The sequence below is a fragment of the Mixophyes fleayi genome, chromosome 1, assembly GCF_038048845.1.
Source record: "Mixophyes fleayi isolate aMixFle1 chromosome 1, aMixFle1.hap1, whole genome shotgun sequence".
Lineage (NCBI taxonomy): Eukaryota > Metazoa > Chordata > Amphibia > Anura > Limnodynastidae > Mixophyes > Mixophyes fleayi.
The window spans coordinates 205,260,386-205,282,253 of record NC_134402.1 but is presented as its reverse complement, the minus strand read 5'-3'; the positions used below and the strand labels follow the sequence as shown (position 1 = coordinate 205,282,253).

At 41.3% G+C, this 21,868-nt stretch overlaps 2 long non-coding RNA genes across 2 annotated transcripts in view; both read left to right on the top strand.

Moving 5' to 3' along the window:
- The window catches only part of LOC142148821 (uncharacterized), a 226,066-nt gene that overhangs the window by 186,288 nt on the left and 17,910 nt on the right, over positions 1–21,868 (top strand). The window lies entirely within an intron of this gene.
- On the top strand, positions 3,526–4,094 carry LOC142107018 (uncharacterized). Its single transcript, XR_012679849.1, has 3 exons — positions 3,526–3,611; positions 3,788–3,856; positions 4,026–4,094. It is a non-coding gene; the product is annotated as an uncharacterized LOC142107018 (long non-coding RNA).

The window sequence follows — 21,868 nt, the reverse complement described above, 5'->3', positions numbered from 1 at the left end:
CTAAATTCTATTCTCAGTGTGAGGTTATCATTGTTAATCTGAAGCCCATAAATGGCCAAATACCTGGTGTTTATTAGCATAATGGGAAGAAGCAATGTTACGTATTGAAAGTCAGGCTAAGCATCCTGTATATTACTTATTATAAAGAAGTAATAAAACAGATGACTGTCAATATGAACTTGGGATTTTAAACGTTCATAATGATTACATGCTCCTAACTTCATTTCCTAATCATTTTATCCGCTTTTTTAAATTTATGACACTGAAACCATTTTCGCTCACATAAATGAATAGCTAACATTTATACTACACATCATCACTGATCTAATTTGAACAAGTGGATTTTACAGAACGACAAAATAGACTCTTAGGGGCATATTCAATTGTCGGCAGGGTAGAAATGTCCCCGCCGCGAGAAAAAAAAAAAGATTATTTAATTTTTTTTTACAAATTTGTAGAACAAGATGCAGCGCGAAGCAGAAGACATGCAAGGGAAGCAGTACCCTGGAAGAGAAAATCCAAATCTGGAGGTAAATGTCCAAATGTATTTTAATGGAAAAAATTTTTTTTATTTTTTTTACTTGCATTGCTAAAATCTTATATACAGATGTACTAATTTTTTATTTTATTTATGTCTTTAGATTTGGGTTCTTCTCAAGGATACAAGGATGTATGTATTATCCATAGATTACATACTTTACACTACACATTACACTCACCTATTATTATTATTATTATTATTATTATTATTAATTTTTATTTATAGGGCGCCACTAGGTGTCCATAGCACCTTACAGGGACAAACAAAATTACAATACGAGGTGAGACAGCACAGAACAGTAAACAATAATCACAGTAACTCTGTGAGCTCAGGGCACAGCTAGAGAGGTGGAGGAGGGGAGTCTCCCTCTCTTCCGTGCCCTCCAACAGCAGCACCTAGGAAGGAGGGCACGGAAGAGAGGGAGACCCCCAGGGGGAAGAGGAGGGAGCGAGAGGGGACGGGGGAAGGGGGTCCTCGAGGAGGAAGGGGGTCCTCGAGGAGGAAGGCTATGTAGCTGGCGAGCAGAGTTAAAAGTGGTGAAGACAGGAGGAGAGAAGACCCTGCTCAAAGGAGCGTACAATCTAAGGGGTGGGGTAGACTGACAGAGAGACACGGGGGAGAGAATGAGAGAAGGAAGAACGGAGGATAAAGATAAGGGAAGGGGAATAGTCAGAAGAAAAGGTAGGAAGTTAAGTGGGAGACTGGAAAGCTTTAAGAAAAAGGTGGGTTTTTAAAGCCCGTTTGAAACTAGACAAATTAGGGGTTGTTCTGATGGCGGGAGGGAGCTTGTTCCAGGGGGCAGCGCGGGCGAAGTCTTGGATACGCGCGTGGGAGGAGGTGATCAGGGGGGAAGAGAGGCGACGGTCATTGGCCGATCGGAGAGGGTGGGATGGAGCATGAGTAGAGAGGAGGGAGAAGATGTAGGGTGTGGTGGAGTTGGCGAGGGCCTTGTATGTAAGAGTGAGGAGCTTGAACAGGATTCTGAAGGGAAAGGGGAGCCAGTGAAGGAGTTGGTAGAGGGGGGAGACAGAAGAGGAGCGGCGAGAAAGGAAGATGAGCCTAGCGGCTGCGTTAAGTACAGATCGAAGGGGAGCAAGGTGAGAGTGGGGGAGGCCAGTAAGGAGGAGGTTGCAGTAGTCCAAGCGGGAGATGATCAGAGAGTGAATAAGACATTTAGTGGCATCTTGGGAAAGGAAGGGCTGGATGCGAGCGATGTTACGCAGCTGGAATCGGCAGGATTTAGCAAGAGAGAGAATGTGGGGGCCAAAGGAGAGAGAGGAGTCAAGGATGACCCCGAGGCAGCGAATGCACCTAACACTTAACCTTTTTTTAAATAAAGCAATATTATTCACACATATAATACTTTGTAAAAAAAAATACCCCTAATTTTAAAGTAAAAAAACTCTTGTCCCAAATAGTGTTACCGACATTTGGTTATTATTTAAAAAAAGTTTTTCCCAAAATTTTCACATATATATACATATATGTATATGTATGTATGTATGTATGTATGTATGTATGTATGTATGTATGTACATACATTCATACATACATACATACATATATATATATATATATATATATATACACAACAGAAAACAGGCGGGGTGCCTCATAGTGTGATATCAAAATGTACAAGTTGATAAATGTAATAATATGCGTACCGTAAGGTAGGCAGCAGTAAATACCCAAGCAAAAAAGGAGTAACCTCTGTTCTGGCCTGATTCCTCCAAATCTCCATAAATCAGCAAAACAATGAAAGGAAAACAAACATAGTGTAATACCGCAATGGATGATAATCTTAAAAAGGATGACACACCTCTAAACACCAATGTTCTGTAGGGTGTGTGGGACCTAGATCCTAAATCACATAAAAGGACACCCTTATCAGTGCAATGTGAGTATAAAATCTGCGTACCAGACAATGGAGGAAATCTCACATATCAAGTAAGTAGTTGATTGCAGGGTTCCATGTATGCATAACCATAAGCTTCCCAGTTCCAACCTCATTCAATATATATATATATGAATGTGTGTGTATATACATACATATATGTATATATATATATATACATATATGTATATACATACATACACATATATACATATGTGTATATATATATATATATATATATATATATATATATATATATATATATATATTTGATTAAAGTGAGGTAGAAATGTATTTGATTTGTCTTAAAATACCATGACTTGATGTTATACCTGTTTGTATTATTATTGTATGCAATGAATATCTAGTAACGTAATAATGTGCAGATGTACATTTTTATTTAATATTTCTCGTGCTGGCTGTATGTAATGTATGTAAATGTTCAATTGAATCTACATTAATCCCAGTTAATAATTTTTTTTTTGTTTATTGTTTAAAAATAAATAATTTATAATTCTATATAGGTGTGACATCGCTTACGCCAAGTCAAGTCGCAGTGTAAGTAGCGAGAACGGCTTCAAATCAAGGTATAAATTGTGAACAACTTGATAGAATGGATAATATACGGTACTGTTTCCAAAGCTTATTACATCATAATTTATGTTTACAGAAAATTCAAGCCGTTTCACCAAGTCTACTCATCCTGCCCAAAGTGTTAAACCAAGTCAAAAAGGTATTTTTATTTGCATTGTAAAAAAATATGCATATATCTCCATCTCTCTCTTTTTCTATCACTTTCACTCATTTTCTATCACTTCTGTCTCTTCACTCTCTCACTTTCACTCTCTCGCACTCTTTCACTGTCAATCTCTCTTTCACTCTCACTCTCCCTCTTTTTCTCTTATTATTGCTTTCTCTCTCTCTCTCTCTCTCTCTTCCTCACTCTCACTCTCCCTCTTTTTCTTTTATTATTGCTTTCTCTCTCTCTCTTCCTCCATTTCTCTATCACACTCTCTCACTCACTATCCCTGTCTGTCACACTTTATCTTGATCACTAATCCATCCTGCAAAGAAATTAATAGCAGATAATAATATTAAAAAAATATTTTACAGCTCACAAGAGAAGAAGAGTGACTGAGGAAGACGTGTCGGAGCCTGTTGCTGATGTACATCAAGGTAATGGTTTCACAGATTTTTTTTGTTTAGTCTTAGCTAATTGATTTTTTATAGTGTGTATTTTTTTTTATATTGTGTCTCTCTGTCTCCCTCTCTCTCTCTGTCTCTGTCTGTATATATATATATATATATATATATAAATATTTAATAGTTTTCAAATTTGTTATAATTTACAGAAGCCCGACCCGTTGAAGAGATGCCGGAGGAAGGGAGAACATCAATAACGCTTGCTCATAGTCCAGAAGGTATAAATATGTGAAAAATTGTTTATACATAACTATCTGGCCATATATATACATATGTTTGTAACCTATTCCTATATATAGTTTTATTGAACACATGTATTATTTAACACACTTACATTTCAGACATGTATTATTTAATTGACAATATAATTTTTTGTTTATATTTTAGAATCCATCATCCCAAGGGAACAGGTGGTAACACCACTAACCACCCCTAATTTGCCTGCTGCCATGGAAGAAATAGCATCTCCTGTCGGCTCAGTAACCGCTGAATATTATTTTTAATTATTTTTTTTTATTAAATGCATGCATTTTAAAACAGGTATAAACATCATGTAATATCTGAATAATTGATGTTAAAAATGTATTTTTGTTTTACAGAGCGATTAGAAAATGACAGTGATTCAATGACATTTTCTCCAGCTGACAGTTTGGTCCACGAAGATGCTGCAAGAAGATTTGAGATGCTACAGCAAGCCTTCCCCAACCTTCAAGTTCCATCCAGCGAAGGGAAAGGTCCATCTCAAGCAAGGGTACCCTCCACAGGCACCAGTCTTCCAACACAACTGGTGCACGGTCTGCCAGAAGAACGCACTCGGTTTCATTCCATCACAGACTTTGCCAGAAAGATGGAAGGAAGGCAGAAAATATCTCGCCGAAATATGGAAGACAGAGTTCAGAGAATTGGTGACTCGGTAGACCGTTTGACGTCTGTTGCGGAAGAGGTACGAAGCTCCCGTAATACCATCAATTTGTTACTGGAGCAACTCATCACAGTGCATAGTGAAATTTCAGCATCTATTCAAGTAAATAACAACATTCAAGCGCGAATGGCAGTTGCAATGCAGCAGAATACAGCACTGCATTATTAGATGAATCAGTCCATGGCACAGATGCATATGCAACAACAACAACAGACAATGCATCTGCAAATGCTGACAATGCATGTCATGAATATCAGTGAAGAGCTGAGGGTCCGGCGAGCCCAAGTTAATGTTTCAGTCCCATTGCACGATTGGAACATTTCTGGACTTGTTCCCCCAACACCACAGCAGAGGACGTCATCTGTACTGTACACCCCCGTGGTAGAAGTAAGAAGACCAGGGTCAGCAAGGAAAAGATTGCTAGTGGAAGATCCAGAAGAGGAAATCATCAACCCTGTGTCAGAAGAGGAAAAAGGGTAAGAAACTAATTCCTATGAAAAAGCATATAAGTTATAATATGCCAGAGCTAGTGTGCTGGCTGGATATGAATCTATTTAGCTCTCATACACTGACCTGCAGGAAACGGCAACGTGGACTGTTAATGAAACAAGTGAACACTGGAGTCCTAAGTTAAAATCAGTAACAGGTTAGAGACGATTTGCAGAACTTGTTCCTGTGTCTCTCCAGCTGTTGGAGAACTACAAATCCCAGCATTCCCTGCCAGTCTGGAGATGCAGGTCTTGTAGTACCATATCAGCTGGAGAGCAGCAGTTTGCATACATCTGGTTTGTGTATACTCCTGTGATGAAAGGAAGATAAGGGGTTAATGTATTCCCACAGCCCCAAAACAGAACTCTGTGACTGTGAGATAGGGCTGCAAATGATCCCACAGCACCTGACATGTCTGTTGCCGAAGGTTGGGCATTCTGTCCCTGGAATGCTGTTTCCTATATATTGTTACATTACATAGTGACAGGCAGTAGTCACATGGGGGGTATTCAATTGTCGGCGGCATTAAATTGTATTAAGTGCATTAAATATTATAATACCTATCTATCACTATATATTTTTTGCATACTTTAAATGGTCATTAGGCCAGAGAGCCGGTTGTTAATTTATTGGAATCCCACCACTGTGTGTGTATATATATATATACATAAGAATTCTTTCAGTAAAGTGCTAGCCACACCCACACATTAGGTTGGCCACACCCACTTGTCAAATGCCACTCCCACTTAGATGGGTTGCGCCGGTGCCCTGTCTCGCCCAGGGCATTAAAATGTCTAGTTACGGCATTGTAATAGTGTCACGGGCACTAGGAGTCTTTGCCCAGGATATCACCAGATGATGATCTTGCCAGAGTAGTGTGGGTTACACAGTGGTCCTCTGGTAGCAGGGTGACTAGCGGAACATATGACTCAGCAGATGGTGAGAGGATGCAAATAGAAAAGTCAATGACTAGCAGCAATCTGGTTAATGATTAGGTAGATATGAACACGAAGATCTTGATGGATGTGAAGAAGTGCAGGAAGGTAACAGGGAAGTCAGTGGTCTGCGTACAGCAAGTTGTACCACTGCTTATGGTGAAGAGACTTGTCCAGGTGCAGGTAGGTAGCGGGGAAGTCAGTGGTCTGCGTATAGCAAGTTGTACCACTGCTTATGGTGAGAGGACTTGTTCAGGTGCAGGTAGGTAACGGGGAAGTCAGTGGTCTGCGTACAGCAAGTTGTACCACTGCTTGTAGTGAGAGGACTTGTTCCAGGTGCAGGTAGGTAACTGGGAGTCAGTGGTCTGCGTACAGCAAGTTGTACCACTCCTATAGGTGGGCATAGGTACAGGTGTCGATGAGTGGAAACATAGAATGTAGACACTGAGAGCACAAGGAACTTGATCCCAACCAGTATGCACAAGTCTATGTTGGTGTGGCAGGCGCTGCTTGACAGAGACGAATTCACTACTGGAATCCAGGTTAATAGCAGAAGGTCAATTAGCATATGTATATCACGACTGAACAAAGAGGTAAACTTCCCAGCAGATATGCGGAGTAATAACACAGTCTCAGGGAGATAGAGGATTCCGTGGATAAGTGGAGAACAGTCCAAGCGGATATGCAGTAAACTAATACAGTCAATAGAAAGTAAGCATACCGTGGTTCAGTTGAGCAGGCTGTCCACGAGAGGATACAGGAACAGCTGAGCGGCTGCACGCCAGCACGAGTAAAGAAACCACAGGTGAGTGGTAGCGGTAATCAGGGTCCGGGTCAGCACACAGGCAGAGAACTTGACACGGGTAGGACAACGATGAGCAATGCAGGAATCACTGGAGATAGCGAACACGAGTAGAACACTGGAGGTAATAGCGGACTGGAATCCGCAGATGATTAGAGCAGGAATCAGCAGGGAACTGAAGACATAGTAGAACACTAGAGACTTGTAGCGGTCTGGAAACCGGCAGGAATCAGCAGGGAACTGAAGACATAGTAGAACACAGGAGACTTGTAGCGGTCTGGAAACCGGCAGGGATCAGCAGGGAACTGAAGACATAGTAGAACACAGGAGACTTGAAGCGGTCTGGAAACCGGCAATGAGTTGAGCAGGAATCAGCAGGAAGCTGAAGATACGGAGAAGTACACAGGAACACCTTCAGAGACTCACAGGGAATGAGACTCCAAGATCAGGCAACAAGGTAATGAACACAGGTGCTTTAAATAAGGAGCGTTGCCTGATCAACCAATTAACTAAAAGCAAAGGTCAGAAGAGTTCTTAGGAACTGCGCATGCGCAGACCATCAGGATGGCGGGCGGCCACGGTTCAGGATAGGTGCTGGCAGGAATACTGGAGAGACACGCACCAGTGAAGAGGCACTCACGGTCCGGTGAGTGACAAATAGGCTACTGACATGAAACCATATATCTGTCATATGTACTGTAACATTTCACATTTTACTTGCATAATGATGGGTTTTTTTTTATTTATGTGCATGTTAATGTATCCTATTTTCTATGTACATTAATTTTAGGTAAACCAGAAGCGTCGTGGATCAAATAGCGGAGGAACTGAAAGCAAGAGGATAACATCACCCACTTTAATTCATAACATTACAAGGTTTTTTCGGTCTTTATCTATTTCTCTACAAGATGTATGCCTGAAATGTTTGTTTTGTCTGTCTGTGTGTGTCTGTGTGTGTGTGTGTGTCTATGTGTGTGTGTGTGTGTGTGTGTGTGTGTGTGTGTGTGTGTGTGTGTGTGTGTGTATATATGATCCATTGAAAAGTTTCATTTGTAAATAAAAACTCTCATCTTTTATCATTACAACACAGAAGATTGTGAAATTTGAAGACCTTTCGACAACATCTGGAATGACCATCAAAGTTAAATACTCTGTGAGTTTGTTTCAGTTTTGTCTGTTTTTTTATTGTAATGTAACTTGGTTTTTTTCCTGTATGGAAGGGATATGATGTGACCAATGGACAATGAAATATAATTTTTTTTATATTCCAGTCCATACTGATCCTTTCTTGTTTTAAAAGTAATGTTTTTATTTTGTTAAAAAATACATCTAAATTTTTTTTAGATTGTGGCCAACTATCAACTTTATTCAACTCTCAAGAATATGGAATACACAACTGCAGACATAACTAAAGATTGCAGGTAACATAGTAACATAGTAACATAGTTGATGAGGTTGAAAAAAGACACCAGTCCATCAAGTTCAACCTATTTTGGATCTCCTGCGATCCTGCACTTATATTTGAAATTAATCCAGAGTAAGCAACCGCCAATCTGTTTCAATTTTGAAAATCCCCCCAGACTCAATATTGCAATCCAATTTTTACCCTATATCCACTACTGTCCTTTATTTTAAATTAACGGTCGTATCCCCGGATATACCTTTCCGCTAAAAATTTGTCTAACCCTTTCTTAAACATATCTATTGAATCTGCCATCACAACCTTCCCTGGCAATGAATTCCATATCTTGATTGCCCTTACTGTAAAGAACCCCTTCTTTTGCTGGTTGTGAAATTTCCTCTTCTCTAACCTTAGGGGATGACCACGTGTCCTGTGTATGGTCCTTGGGGTAAAAAGTTCCCATGAAAGCTCTCCGTATTGACCCCTAATGTATTTGTACATAGTAATCATATCTCCCATAAGACGCCTCTTTTCTAAAGTAAACATGCCTAAACTGGCTAACCTTTCCTCATAACTTAATGACTCCATACCCTTTACCAATTTTGTCGCCCTTCTCTGAACCCTTTCTAGTTCCAAATTATCTATTTTATAGAGTGGTGCCCAGAACTGTACTGCATATTCAAGATGAGGTCTTACCAACGATTTATACAGTGGCAAAATTACACTGTCTTCCCTTGCATCTATGCCCCTTTTTATGCGTGCCAATACTTTGTTTGCCCTTGCAGCTGCTGCTTGACATTGAGCACTATTGCTAAGTCTACTGTCTACGAGCACTCCCAAATCCTTTTCCATTATAGATTCTCCCAAATTAATTCCATTTAATTTATAGATTGCGTTCTTGTTTTTGATCCCTGAATGCATAACTTTACATTTATCTGTGTTAAACCTCATATTCCATTTGGCCACCCAATCCTGCAGTTTATTTAAGTCCATCTGTAGAGAAGCTACATCTTGCTCTGATTTTATTACCTTACAGAGTTTAGTGTCATCTGCAAAAATAGAAACTTTACTCTCTAAACCATCACCAAGGTCATTAATAAATATATTAAAAAGGAGTGGTACTCCAATCAATGTCCGGATAATTAAAATCCCCCATAATTAAAATTTGACCTAGTTGTGTAGCCTTTTCAATTTGCTGTAGAAGTTGGGCTTCCTCAATCGTACCAATATCTGGCGGTTTATAGCATATCCCTATCAGAAACTTCTCTGAACTTTTTCCTCCGCTGGATATTTCCACCCACAATGCCTCTATATTATCACCAATATTCTCGTATATAACTTCCTGAATACTTGGTTTTAATTCTGGCTTAATATAAAGACATACTCCTCCTCCCCTTTTATTTACCCTATCCCTCCTGAAGAGAGAATAGCCTTCCAAGTTGACTGCCCAGTCATGTGTATCATCCCACCAGGTCTCAGTAATACCTATAATATCATACTGCTCATTCATTGCTACTAGTTCTAACTCCCCCATTTTACCTGTCAGGCTTCTTGCATTTGCAAGCATACACTTAAGTCTATTGCCTCAATAAGGTATTTCTTTTTGCTTTAAAAAGGGCCGCTCCTTATCGGCTATGCTTCCCTTTCCCCCCTCTCCACCCCCTTTACTCTTGTTAAATTCCTCCTTACTACTCTCAATGTCTATCCCATAAATACTTGCTTGCCCCTCCCCCCGGAGCCTAGTTTAAAATCTCCTCCAACCTTCTAACCATCCTCTCCCCTAGCACTGCAGCCCCCTCCTCATTCAGGTGCAATCCATCACGACAATAAAGATGGCAACTGACCGAGAAATCAGCCCAGTGCTCTAAGAATCCAAAACCCTCCTTCTTACACCAATCTTTTAGCCACGCATTAACCTCCATAATCTCCCGCTGCCTCCCTGGACTAGCGAGTGGCACACGTAGTATTTCCGAAAATACTACCTTGGATGTCCTTGCCTTATGGTAATAATGTATTGAACTATTGACTTCTATATACATTGTAAAGGCAGTAAAAAATTTGAATGTATACGTACAGGTTGTCTCCTTATCAACATTCCCACAATAGGATAGGTTGTCTCCTTATCAACATTAGCACTATCAATTTTCTATAACTTATATGTAATTTCCATTATATTTTAGTTTAAACATAAAAATTATTACTTACTTTTTAAATATGTGATCTATGTAACCACTACCAACAAATAAAATTACAGAGTAGTCTTTAGCTCAAAGCCGAAACCTTAATCTTCCACAATGCTTGGTTATCAAAAAGTGGGATAACTCCTAAAAAATGTAAATGTAAATGTTAAATGGATTAATAATTTCACAGGGAACCTTATTTTTTTTTTTTTTGCAGACGTTCAGATGAAATTGGTGGATGTCACTTGAAAAAAAAAGCTGGAAAAGCAAAAGGGACTGACCTAATGTTGTGAAATGTAATAATAATTTTAACATGTTTTTTGTATAATAAAAAAAAAATTCTATTTATTGTTTCATTATTTAATAGATAGATACACCTTCATCTAAATCTGGTACATACACAATATTTATTTGTTATAGTATTTAAAATTTTATATTTTTTTGGGGTGGTACACGTGTTAACTGTGTACTACCCCCAAACAAATGTTTTTTTTATTAAATGCAGCACATTAGATATTAGAGAATTTTCATAAAAATGGTGCATGTACAAAAAAATTGAGGATACATGTATCAAGGGTGTAATTGAGCATAATCTGATATATACTCAGTAGAGGTTAAATGTGCACATATAAGAAGCCTTTTTGTCCCAAAAAAAAAGGTCAAAAGTAGTCCTTAGGTCAAAATTAATATAATTAAAATAACTTTCAAGTAAACAGTTGAATGTTTAACACTGCAGCTAGAAGTGTGAAATTAATTAAAATGTGATAAAAAATAACTAGATGGTTTCCTTTCAAAAGTTATTGATACAACAGGGTGTTTTATAGCATCTTATTGTATAAACACATCACTATAATGACTGTCATAGTGGCGGACTTCAGGCAGCTTGAAAAAGTGTTAAAAATAGAATAATTGTTTATAAAAAAACAAACAAAAAAAGAGTTGTCCCCCTTCTATCTTGTCTTAATCGTATTCCTCCCTGCCTACTGCTGGTTAAGTGAAAATCTAGAAAAAAATTTGCATAGAGGCCCCCCTATTTTCACTGAACCATCACTAGACAAACCAGCCGGGGTAATAGGCACTATAGCAGGGGGGGGAAACGCAGCATGGGTCCCACTGCCGTAATGAGAAAACAACCCCAGACTGTTCAGCGCTGGGATGGATTCCCTAGGGTGTGGGGTCCGGCCAGAAAAAACAGTGCCCCCCCTCCCCCAAGAGACACCCAGCCCAGTGCTGATAGCACTAGGGCTCTTCCTACTACCCCTGGGCTGTGGGTAGTAGGGTAATAAATGGGGATTTAGTATGAAAAAAAAAAAAGGAACACCATTTTGATTTGTGCAACTACAGGTCCCAGCCAGGCATGTTGGCCTAAATAGTGTGGTAATGCTGTTGTTTGCAGTGGGGGGCCATTCTTGCTTGCAGACCGGGGGTCTGCAAGCAACATGCCCCCCCCCCCCACTGCAAGCCACAATGGACCCCCGGTCTGCAAGCAACAATGGGGCCCCCCACTGCAAGCAAGAATGGCCCCTCCACTGCAAGCAAAAATGGACCCCCGGTCTGCAAGCAACAATGGGGCCCCCCACTGCAAGCAAGAATGGCCACTCCACTGCAAGCAACAATGGACACCCGGTCTGCAAGCAACAATGGCCCCCCCCCACTGCAAGCAACAATGGCCACCTCTGGACGGAAGATTTCAAGATTTGTCAAGCAGGAACCTTTTTTTTTATTTACAAATATTTGTGGGACAGTGGGCAAGCAAGGACATTTGGATGGTACAAACATTTGTGGGTCAGTGGGCAAGCATGGACATTTGGAAGGTACAAATATTTGTGGGAGAGTGGGCAAGCATGGACATTTGGATGGTACAAATATTTGTGGGACAGTGGGCAAGCATGGACATTTGGATGGTAAAAATATTTGTGGGACAGTGGGCAAGCATGGACATTTGGAGGGTACAAATATTTTTAGGGACTTTGTTTAAATCGTTTGCATGGCCCTCTGAAGAACATCTTGGGCCCCCGGGCACAGCAGTGCACCGGGGCCCCTATATATGAAAAAAAAAGATTATATATATTAGGGATGAGCGCACTCGGATTTATGAAATCCGAGCCCACCCGAACGTTGCGGATCCGAGTCGGATCCGAGACAGATCCGGGTATTGGCGCCAAATTCAAATCTGAAACTGAGGCTCTGACTCATAATCCCGTTGTCGGATCTCGCGATACTCGGATCCTATAAATTCCCCGCTAGTCGCCGCCATCTTCACTCGGGCATTGATCAGGGTAGAGGGAGGGTGTGTTAGGTGGTCCTCTGTCCTGGTAGATCTCGTGCTGTGCTGTTTAGTTCTGTGCTGTGCTGTTTAGTTCTGTGCTGTGCTGTGCTGTGCTGTGCTGTGTTCTGCAGTATCAGTCCAGTGGTGCTGTGTGCTGTGCTCTGTCCTTCTGAGGTCAGTGGTGCTGCTGGGTCCTGTGCTGTGTCCTGTTCAGTCCAGTGGTGCTGTGTCCTGTGCTCTGTGCTTCTAAGGGCATAGTTATTTCCCCAATATTCCCCTGTGTTTAAAAAAATAAAAAAAAGTTTTTTAAAAAAATACCAAAAACTACTTTAATTTTTTTGAATTACCACAAAATTTGCACAACCAATCCTGCAGTATAAGCCCATTGGTACTGCAATATTACCAAGTTCACACATTCAGCAGTAAAAGTCCAGTGGTACTGCAATATTACAAAGTTTACACATTCTGCAGTATCAGTCCAGTGGTGCTGTGTCCTGTGGTCTGTCCTGCTGAGTTCCGTAGTGCTGCTGGGTCCTGTGCCGTGTCCTGTTCAGTCCAGTGGTGCTGTGTCCTGTGCTCTGTGCTTCTAAGGGCATAGTTATTTCCCCATTATTCCCAAGTTTTTAAAAAATAAAAAAAAAGTAAAAAAAAATAAAAAATTTAAAAAAAAATAAAAATATATAATAATTATAACCAAATTTGCAAAACCAATCCAGCAGTATAAGTCCATTGGTACTGCAATATTACAAAGTTCACACATTCTGCAGTATCAGTCCAGTGGTGCTGTGTCCTGTGCTCTGTCCTGCTGAGTTCCGTAGTGCTGCTGGGTCCTGTGCCGTGTCCTGTTCAGTCCAGTGGTGCTGTGTCCTGTGCTCTGTGCTTCTAAGGGCATAGTTATTTCCCCATTATTCCCAAGTTTTTAAAAAATAAAAAAAAAGTAAAAAAAATAAAAAATTTAAAAAAAAAAAAAATATATAATAATTATAACCAAATTTGCAAAACCAATCCAGCAGTATAAGTCCATTGGTACTGCAATATTACAAAGTTCACACATTCTGCAGTATCAGTCCAGTGGTGCTGTGTCCTATGCTCTGTCCTGCTGAGTTCCGTAGTGCTGCTGGGTCCTGTGCCGTGTCCTGTTCAGTCCAGTGGTGCTGTGTCCTGTGCTCTGTGCTTCTAAGGGCATAGTTATTTCCCCATTATTCCCAAGTTTTTTAAAAATAAAAAAAAAGTAAAAAAAAAAAATATATAATAATTATAACCAAATTTGCAAAACCAATACAGCAGTATAAGTCCATTGGTACTGCAATATTACCAAGTTCACACATTCTGCAGTATCTTGTGCTACATATAATGGAGACCAAAAATTTGGAGGATAAAGTAGGGAAAGATCAAGACCCACTTCCTCCTAATGCTGAAGCTGCTGCCACTAGTCATGACATAGACGATGAAATGCCATCAACGTCGTCTTCCAAGCCCGATGCCCAATCTCGTAGTACCGGGCATGTAAAATCCAAAAAGCCCAAGTTAAGAAAAAGTAGCAAAAAGAGAAACTTAAAATCATCTGAGGAGAAACGTAAAGTTGCCAATATGCCATTTACGACACGGAGTGGCAAGGAACGGCTTAGGCCCTGGCCCGTGTTCATGACTAGTGGTTCAGCTTCACCCATGGATCTTAGCCCTCCTCCTCCTCCCCCCCCCTACAAAAATTGAAGAGAGTTATGCTGTCAGCAACAAAACAGCAAACAACTCTGCCTTCTAAAGAGAAATTATCACAAATCCACAAGGCGAGTCCAAGGATGTTGGTGGTTGTCAAGCCTGACCTTCCCATCACTGTACGGGAAGAGGTGGCTCGGGAGGAGGCTATTGATGATGTAGCTGGCGCTGTGGAGGAACTTGATGATGAGGATGGTGATGTGGTTATTGTAAATGAGGCACCAGGGGGGGAAACAGCTGATGTCCATGGGATGAAAAAGCCCATCGTCATGCCTGGTCAGAAGACCAAAAAATGCACCTCTTCGGTCTGGAGTTATTTTTATCCAAATCCAGACAACCAATGTATGGCCATATGTAGCTTATGTAAAGCTCAAATAAGCAGGGGTAAGGATCTTGCCCACCTAGGAACATCCTCCCTTATACGTCACCTGAATAACCTTCATAGTTCAGTGGTTAGTTCAGGAACTGGGGCTAGGACCCTCATCGGTACAGGGACACCTAAATCCCGTGGTCCAGTTGGATACACACCAGCAACACCCTCCTCGTCAACTTCCTCCACAATCTCCATCAGATTCAGTCCTGCAGCCCAAGTCAGCAGCCAGACTGAGTCCTCCTCAATACGGGATTCATCCGAGGAATCCTGCAGCGGTACGCCTACTACTGCCACTGCTGCTGTTGCTGCTGTTAGTCGGTCATCTTCCCAGAGGGGAAGTCGTAAGACCGCTAAGTCTTTCACAAAACAATTGACCGTCCAACAGTCATTTGCCATGACCACAAAATACGATAGTAGTCACCCTATTGCAAAGCGTATAACTGCGGCTGTAACTGCAATGTTGGTGTTAGACGTGCGCCCGGTGTCCGCCATCAGTGGAGTGGGATTTAGAGGGTTGATGGAGGTATTGTGTCCCCGGTACCAAATCCCGTCGAGATTCCACTTCACTAGGCAGGCGATACCAAAAATGTACAGAGAAGTACGATCAAGTGTCCTCAGTGCTCTTAAAAATGCGGTTGTACCCACTGTCCACTTAACCACGGACATGTGGACAAGTGGTTCTGGGCAAACGAAGGACTATATGACTGTGACAGCCCACTGGGTAGATGCATCCCCTTCCGCAGCAACAGCAACAGCTGCATCAGTCGCAGCATCTACAAAATGGCTGCTCATGCAAAGGCAGGCAACATTGTGTATTACAGGCTTTAATAAGAGGCACAACGCTGACAACATATTAGAGAAAATGAGGGAAATTATCTCCCAGTGGCTTACCCCACTTAGACTCTCATGGGGATTTGTGGTGTCAGACAATGCCAGTAACATTGTGCGGGCATTAAATATGGGCAATTTCCAGCACGTCCCATGTTTTGCCCACACCATTAATTTGGTGGTGCAGCATTACCTCAAGAGTGACAGGGGTGTGCAGGAGATGCTTGCGGTGGCGCGCAAAATTGCTGGACACTTTCGGCATTCATCCAGTGCCTACCGCAGACTAGAGGCACATCAAAAAAGCATGAACCTGCCCTGCCATCACCTCAAACAAGAGGTTGTGACGCGCTGGAACTCCACCCTCTATATGCTGCAGAGGATGGAGGAGCAGCAAAAGGCCATTCAGGCCTACACAGCCACCTACGACATAGGCAAAGGAGTGGGGATGCGCCTCAGTCAAGCGCAGTGGAGACTGATTTCCGTGTTGTGCAAGGTTCTGCAGCCATTTGAACTTGCCACACGAGAAGTCAGTTCCGACACTGCCAGCTTGAGTCAGGTCATTCCCCTGATCAGGCTGTTGCAGAAGCAGCTGGAGAAAGTGAGGGAGGAGCTGGTAAGTCATTGCGATTACACCAAGCATGTAGCTCTTGTGGATGTAGCCCTTCGTACGCTTTGCCAGGATCCGAGGGTGGTCACTCTTTTAAAGTCAGAAGAATACATTCTGGCCACCGTGCTCGATCCTCGGTTTAAAGCGTATGTTGTGTCTCTGTTTCCGGCGGACACAAGTCTACAGCGGTGCAAAGACCTGCTGGTCAGGAGATTGTCCTCTGAAGAGGACCGTGACATGCCAACAGCTCCACCCTCATTTTCTTCCACATCTATGGCTGCGAGGAAAAAGCTCAGTTTTCCCAAAAGAGGCACTGGCGGGGATGCTGATAACATCTGGTCCGGACTGAAGGACCTGCCAATCATTGCAGACATGTCTACTCTCGCTGCATTGGATGCTGTCACAATAGAAAAAATTGTGGATGATTACTTTGCTGACACCATCCAAGTAGACATGTCAGACAGTCCATATTGTTACTGGCAGGAAAAAAAGGCAGTTTGGAAGCCCCTGTACAAACTGGCTCTATTTTACCTGAGTTGTCCCCCCTCCAGTGTGTACTCGGAAAGAGTTTTTAGTGCAGCGGGGAACCTGGTCAGTGAGCGGCGAAGGAGGTTGCTTCCTCACAACGTTGAAAAAATGATGTTTATAAAAATGAATAATCAATTCCTCAATGAAGTACAGCACTGCCCTCCAGATACTACAGAGGGACCTGTGGTTGTGGAGTCCAGCGGGGACGAATTGATAATGTGTGATGAGGAGGAAGTACACACTGTAGGGGGAGAGGAATCAGAGGTTGAGGATGAGGACGACATCTTGCCTCAGTAGAGCCTGTTTAGTCTGTACAGGGAGAGATGAATAGCTTTTTTGGTGTGGGGGCCCAAACAAACCAATCATTTCAGCCAAAGTTGTTTGGTAGGCCCTGTCGCTGAAATGATTGGTTTGTTAAAGTGTGCATGTCCTATTTTAACAACATAAGGGTGGGTGTGAGGGCCCAAGGACAATTCCATCTTGGAACTTTTTTTTTTGCATTATATGACCAATCAACAGTCGTTTGCCATGTTCAAAAAGTAAAACCAAATTTAAAAAAATTCAAGAAATTAAACCAAAAGTAAAATGCCGTGTCATAATTTAAAACAAGAGGTATTGACGTGCTCTAAAACTACTGTATTGTTGTTTATATTTTATAAACACTACACTTGAAAGCTTGAGTCTTTCAATAAAAAAGTAACTGTCCATTGCACGAATATTTGCAACAGGGACAATTTTAGGGTTAAGAAAGTCAACTAATAACACTTCGACGCTGTCTGTCTTTATAAACACTACACTTGGAAGTTGGAGGAGGTATTGTGGCCCCGGCACCAAATTTACTACCGGGGCCACTCCACTGTGCAGTCCATATTTAGGTGTATCAGATATTAAACAATGGTGACAGTTGATGCCCAATTTTTTAATTATATTGTGGCCTCGGTACCAAATTGTGTACCGGGGCCACCACACTACGCAGTCCAGATACTTGTTTGGTGGAATTCAGACCAGTTGAGGGTTTTATTATTATATTGTGGGGACCACTCTATCTATACCACACTACAACTCTATACCACTCTATTTAATACTTTAATTCAATTTAATACTTTAATTCTATTTCATACTTTAATTCTATTTAATACTTTAATTCTATTTCATACTTTAATTCTATTTAATACTTTAATTCTATTACTAATTACCATAAAGAGGAACTGCCGCTTCTATTTAATACTTTAATTCTATTAGTAGTTACCATAAAGAGGAACAAAATAAACCAATTTTACCAAAAGTATAATATGACTTAGACTTACAAACACTACACTTGAAAGATGGTGCCTTTAAATGAAAAAGTCAGTCTTCATTGCACGACTATGTGCAACAGGGACAGTTTTTTGGTTTACAAAGTCAACCAATAACACTTCGACCCTGTCTGTCTTTAACATACTTGATGGGATCTCAATGACGAATTGTCTGTACCATGTTTGGAGGAGGTATTGTGGCCCCGGTATCAAATTGGGTACCGGGGCCACCCCACTACGCAGTCCAGATACTTGTTTGGTGGAATTCTGACACGTGGAGGGTTTTTTAATTATATTGTGGCCTCGGTACCAAATTGTGTACCGGGGCCACCACACTACGCAGTCAAGATAGATAGATGCGTATCATAGATAAAGTACATTCAGTGGTGTGGGGCAAATTGAAAAATATTCAAAATGCACTGACATTATCAAAAACAAGAGGTTGTCACACGCTAAAACTCCAACATGTATATGATGGAGAGGATGGAGGAGCAGCCGTATGTGTAGTGTAATGCAGACCTGTTGAAGGTTTTTTATATATTTTATTGTGGTGCCCAGTGCCCACTCCTCTAGGCAGTCCAGGTACATTTATTGGTGCGATTCATAAAAGTTCAGGGTTTTTAATATATTGTGGTGACCCACTCCTCTACGCAGTCCAGGTACATTTATTGGTGCGATTCATAAAAGTTCAGGGTTTTTAATATATTGTGGTGACCCACTCCTCTACGCAGTCCAGGTACATTTATTGGTGCGATTCATAAAAGTTCAGGGTTTTTAATATATTGTGGTGACCCACTCCTCTACGCAGTCCAGGTACATTTATTGGTGCGAATCAAACAAGTTGATGGTTTTCTTATTATATATATTGTGGTGACCCACTCCTCTACGCAGTCCAGGTACATTTATTGGTGCGATTCATAAAAGTTCAGGGTTTTTAATATATTGTGGTGACCCACTCCTCTACGCAGTCCAGGTACATTTATTGGTGCGATTCATAAAAGTTCAGGGTTTTTAATATATTGTGGTGACCCACTCCTCTACGCAGTCCAGGTACATTTATTGGTGCGAATCAAACAAGTTGATGGTTTTCTTATTGTATATATTGTGGTGACCCACTCCTCTACGCAGTCCAGGTACATTTATTGGTGCGATTCATAAAAGTTCAGGGTTTTTAATATATTGTGGTGACCCACTCCTCTACGCAGTCCAGGTACATTTATTGGTGCGAATCAAACAAGTTGATGGTTTTCTTATTATATATATTGTGGTGACCCACTCCTCTACGCAGTCCAGGTACATTTATTGGTGCGATTCATAAAAGTTCAGGGTTTTTAATATATATTGTGGTGACCCACTCCTCTACGCAGTCCAGGTACATTTATTGGTGCGATTCATAAAAGTTCAGGGTTTTTAATATATTGTGGTGACCCACTCCTCTACGCAGTCCAGGTACATTTATTGGTGCGATTCATAAAAGTTCAGGGTTTTTAATATATTGTGGTGACCCACTCCTCTACGCAGTCCAGGTACATTTATTGGTGCGAATCAAACAAGTTGATGGTTTTCTTATTATATATATTGTGGTGACCCACTCCTCTACGCAGTCCAGGTACATTTATTGGTGCGATTCATAAAAGTTCAGGGTTTTTAATATATTGTGGTGACCCACTCCTCTACGCAGTCCAGGTACATTTATTGGTGCGAATCAAACAAGTTGATGGTTTTCTTATTATATATATTGTGGTGACCCACTCCTCTACGCAGTCCAGGTACATTTATTGGTGCGATTCATAAAAGTTCAGGGTTTTTAATATATTGTGGTGACCCACTCCTCTACGCAGTCCAGGTACATTTATTGGTGCGATTCATAAAAGTTCAGGGTTTTTAATATATTGTGGTGACCCACTCCTCTACGCAGTCCAGGTACATTTATTGGTGCGAATCAAACAAGTTGATGGTTTTCTTATTATATATATTGTGGTGACCCACTCCTCTACGCAGTCCAGGTACATTTATTGGTGCGATTCATAAAAGTTCAGGGTTTTTAATATATTGTGGTGACCCACTCCTCTACGCAGTCCAGGTACATTTATTGGTGCGAATCAAACAAGTTGATGGTTTTCTTATTATATATATTGTGGTGACCCACTCCTCTACGCAGTCCAGGTACATTTATTGGTGCGATTCATAAAAGTTCAGGGTTTTTAATATATATTGTGGTGACCCACTCCTCTAGGCAGTCCAGGTACATTTATTGGTGCGAATCATAAAAGTTCAGGGTTTTTAATATATATTGTGGTGACCCACTCCTCTACGCAGTCCAGGTACATTTATTGGTGCGATTCATAAAAGTTCAGGGTTTTTAATATATATTGTGGTGACCCACTCCTCTACGCAGTCCAGGTACATTTATTGGTGCGAATCATAAAAGTTCAGGGTTTTTAATATATATTGTGGTGACCCACTCCTCTACGCAGTCCAGAAAGATACCTTGTTGCAACGTTTTGGACTAATAACTATATTGTGAGGTGTTCAGAATACACTGTAAATTAGTGGAAATGCTTGTTATTGAATGTTATTGAGGTTAATAATAGCCTAGGAGTGAAAATAAGCCCAAAAACTTGATTTTTAAACTTTTTATGTTTTTTTCAAAAAAAATCCGAATCCAAAACCTTAAATCCGAACCGAGACCTTTCGTCAAGTGTTTTGCGAGACAAATCCGAACCCCAAAAATAACGAAAATCCGGATCCAAAACACAAAACACGAGACCTCAAAAGTCGCCGGTGCACATCCCTAATATATATGGGCCCTGCAGCCCAGGGGGGCCGACGTGCACTGCGATCGTGACGGAGGAGGAGACCAGGGAGGGAGCCAGATCGCCAGCTGACAGCACGGTAAGTATTTTCTTCTTGTCTTTTTCCAGGTTTTTTTTTTTTGGCTTCCTCCGACGGGCCCCTCTGGGCTGCAGGGCCCCCGGGCACCTGCCCATTGGGCCCTATGGGAAAGACGGCCCTGATCGTTTGTGGAGGTAAAGCTTCAGAGACAAGAGGATTTCTTCAATAGTAAGTATTTTGGGATTTTTTTATTTTTAATAAAAATCTATGGTCTACATGAGGGTGTTTACTGTTTTTCTTGTGGTTTTATTATTTTTAATAAAGGTTTGTGGTCCGAATGAGGGTGTTGTGATTTTTTTTAAACATTTTGCTTTGTGGAACTACAGGGCCCAGCCAGCCGTGGGTGTCAGGGAATGTTGACACTTGTGGTTCTCCAAGTGCCAACATGCCCTGGCTGCCATGGGTATGCTGGTGCTTGTAGTTATACTAGTATCAGCATGGCCACACTATTTAGGGCAACATGCGTGGCTGGGACCTGTAGTTCCACAAAACAAAATGGTGTCAGTTTGTTTTTTTCAAAATAAATCGCTGTTTATTACCCTACTACCCACAGCCCAGCACCCCACTCCCTAGGGAATCCAGCCCTGGGCTGAACAGTCTGGGGTGGGTTAGTCATTATGGCAGGGGGACCCCTGCTGCGTGTCTTCCCTGCTATAGTGCCTATCACCCCGGCTGGTTTGCCTATTGCTGGTTCAGTGAAAATAGGGGGGAACCCTACACAAATTTTTTCCAGGATTTTCACTGAATCAGCAGTAGGCTGGCAGCACTAGGGTTAAGCCTAAATAGAGGGTGGACCACATGCTTTATTTGTTTTTAATTTAATTTCTTTTTTACACTTTCGACAGCTGCAGGAGCTCTACCTCTACTGCAGACCACTGTAACTGTGATGTATTTCTTCTAAATGCTGCAAATGAGGATTTCTTCACTGGTGAGTATTTTATTTTGGGGGTTTTTTAATAAAAAATTGTGGTAAACATGAGGGTGTTTAC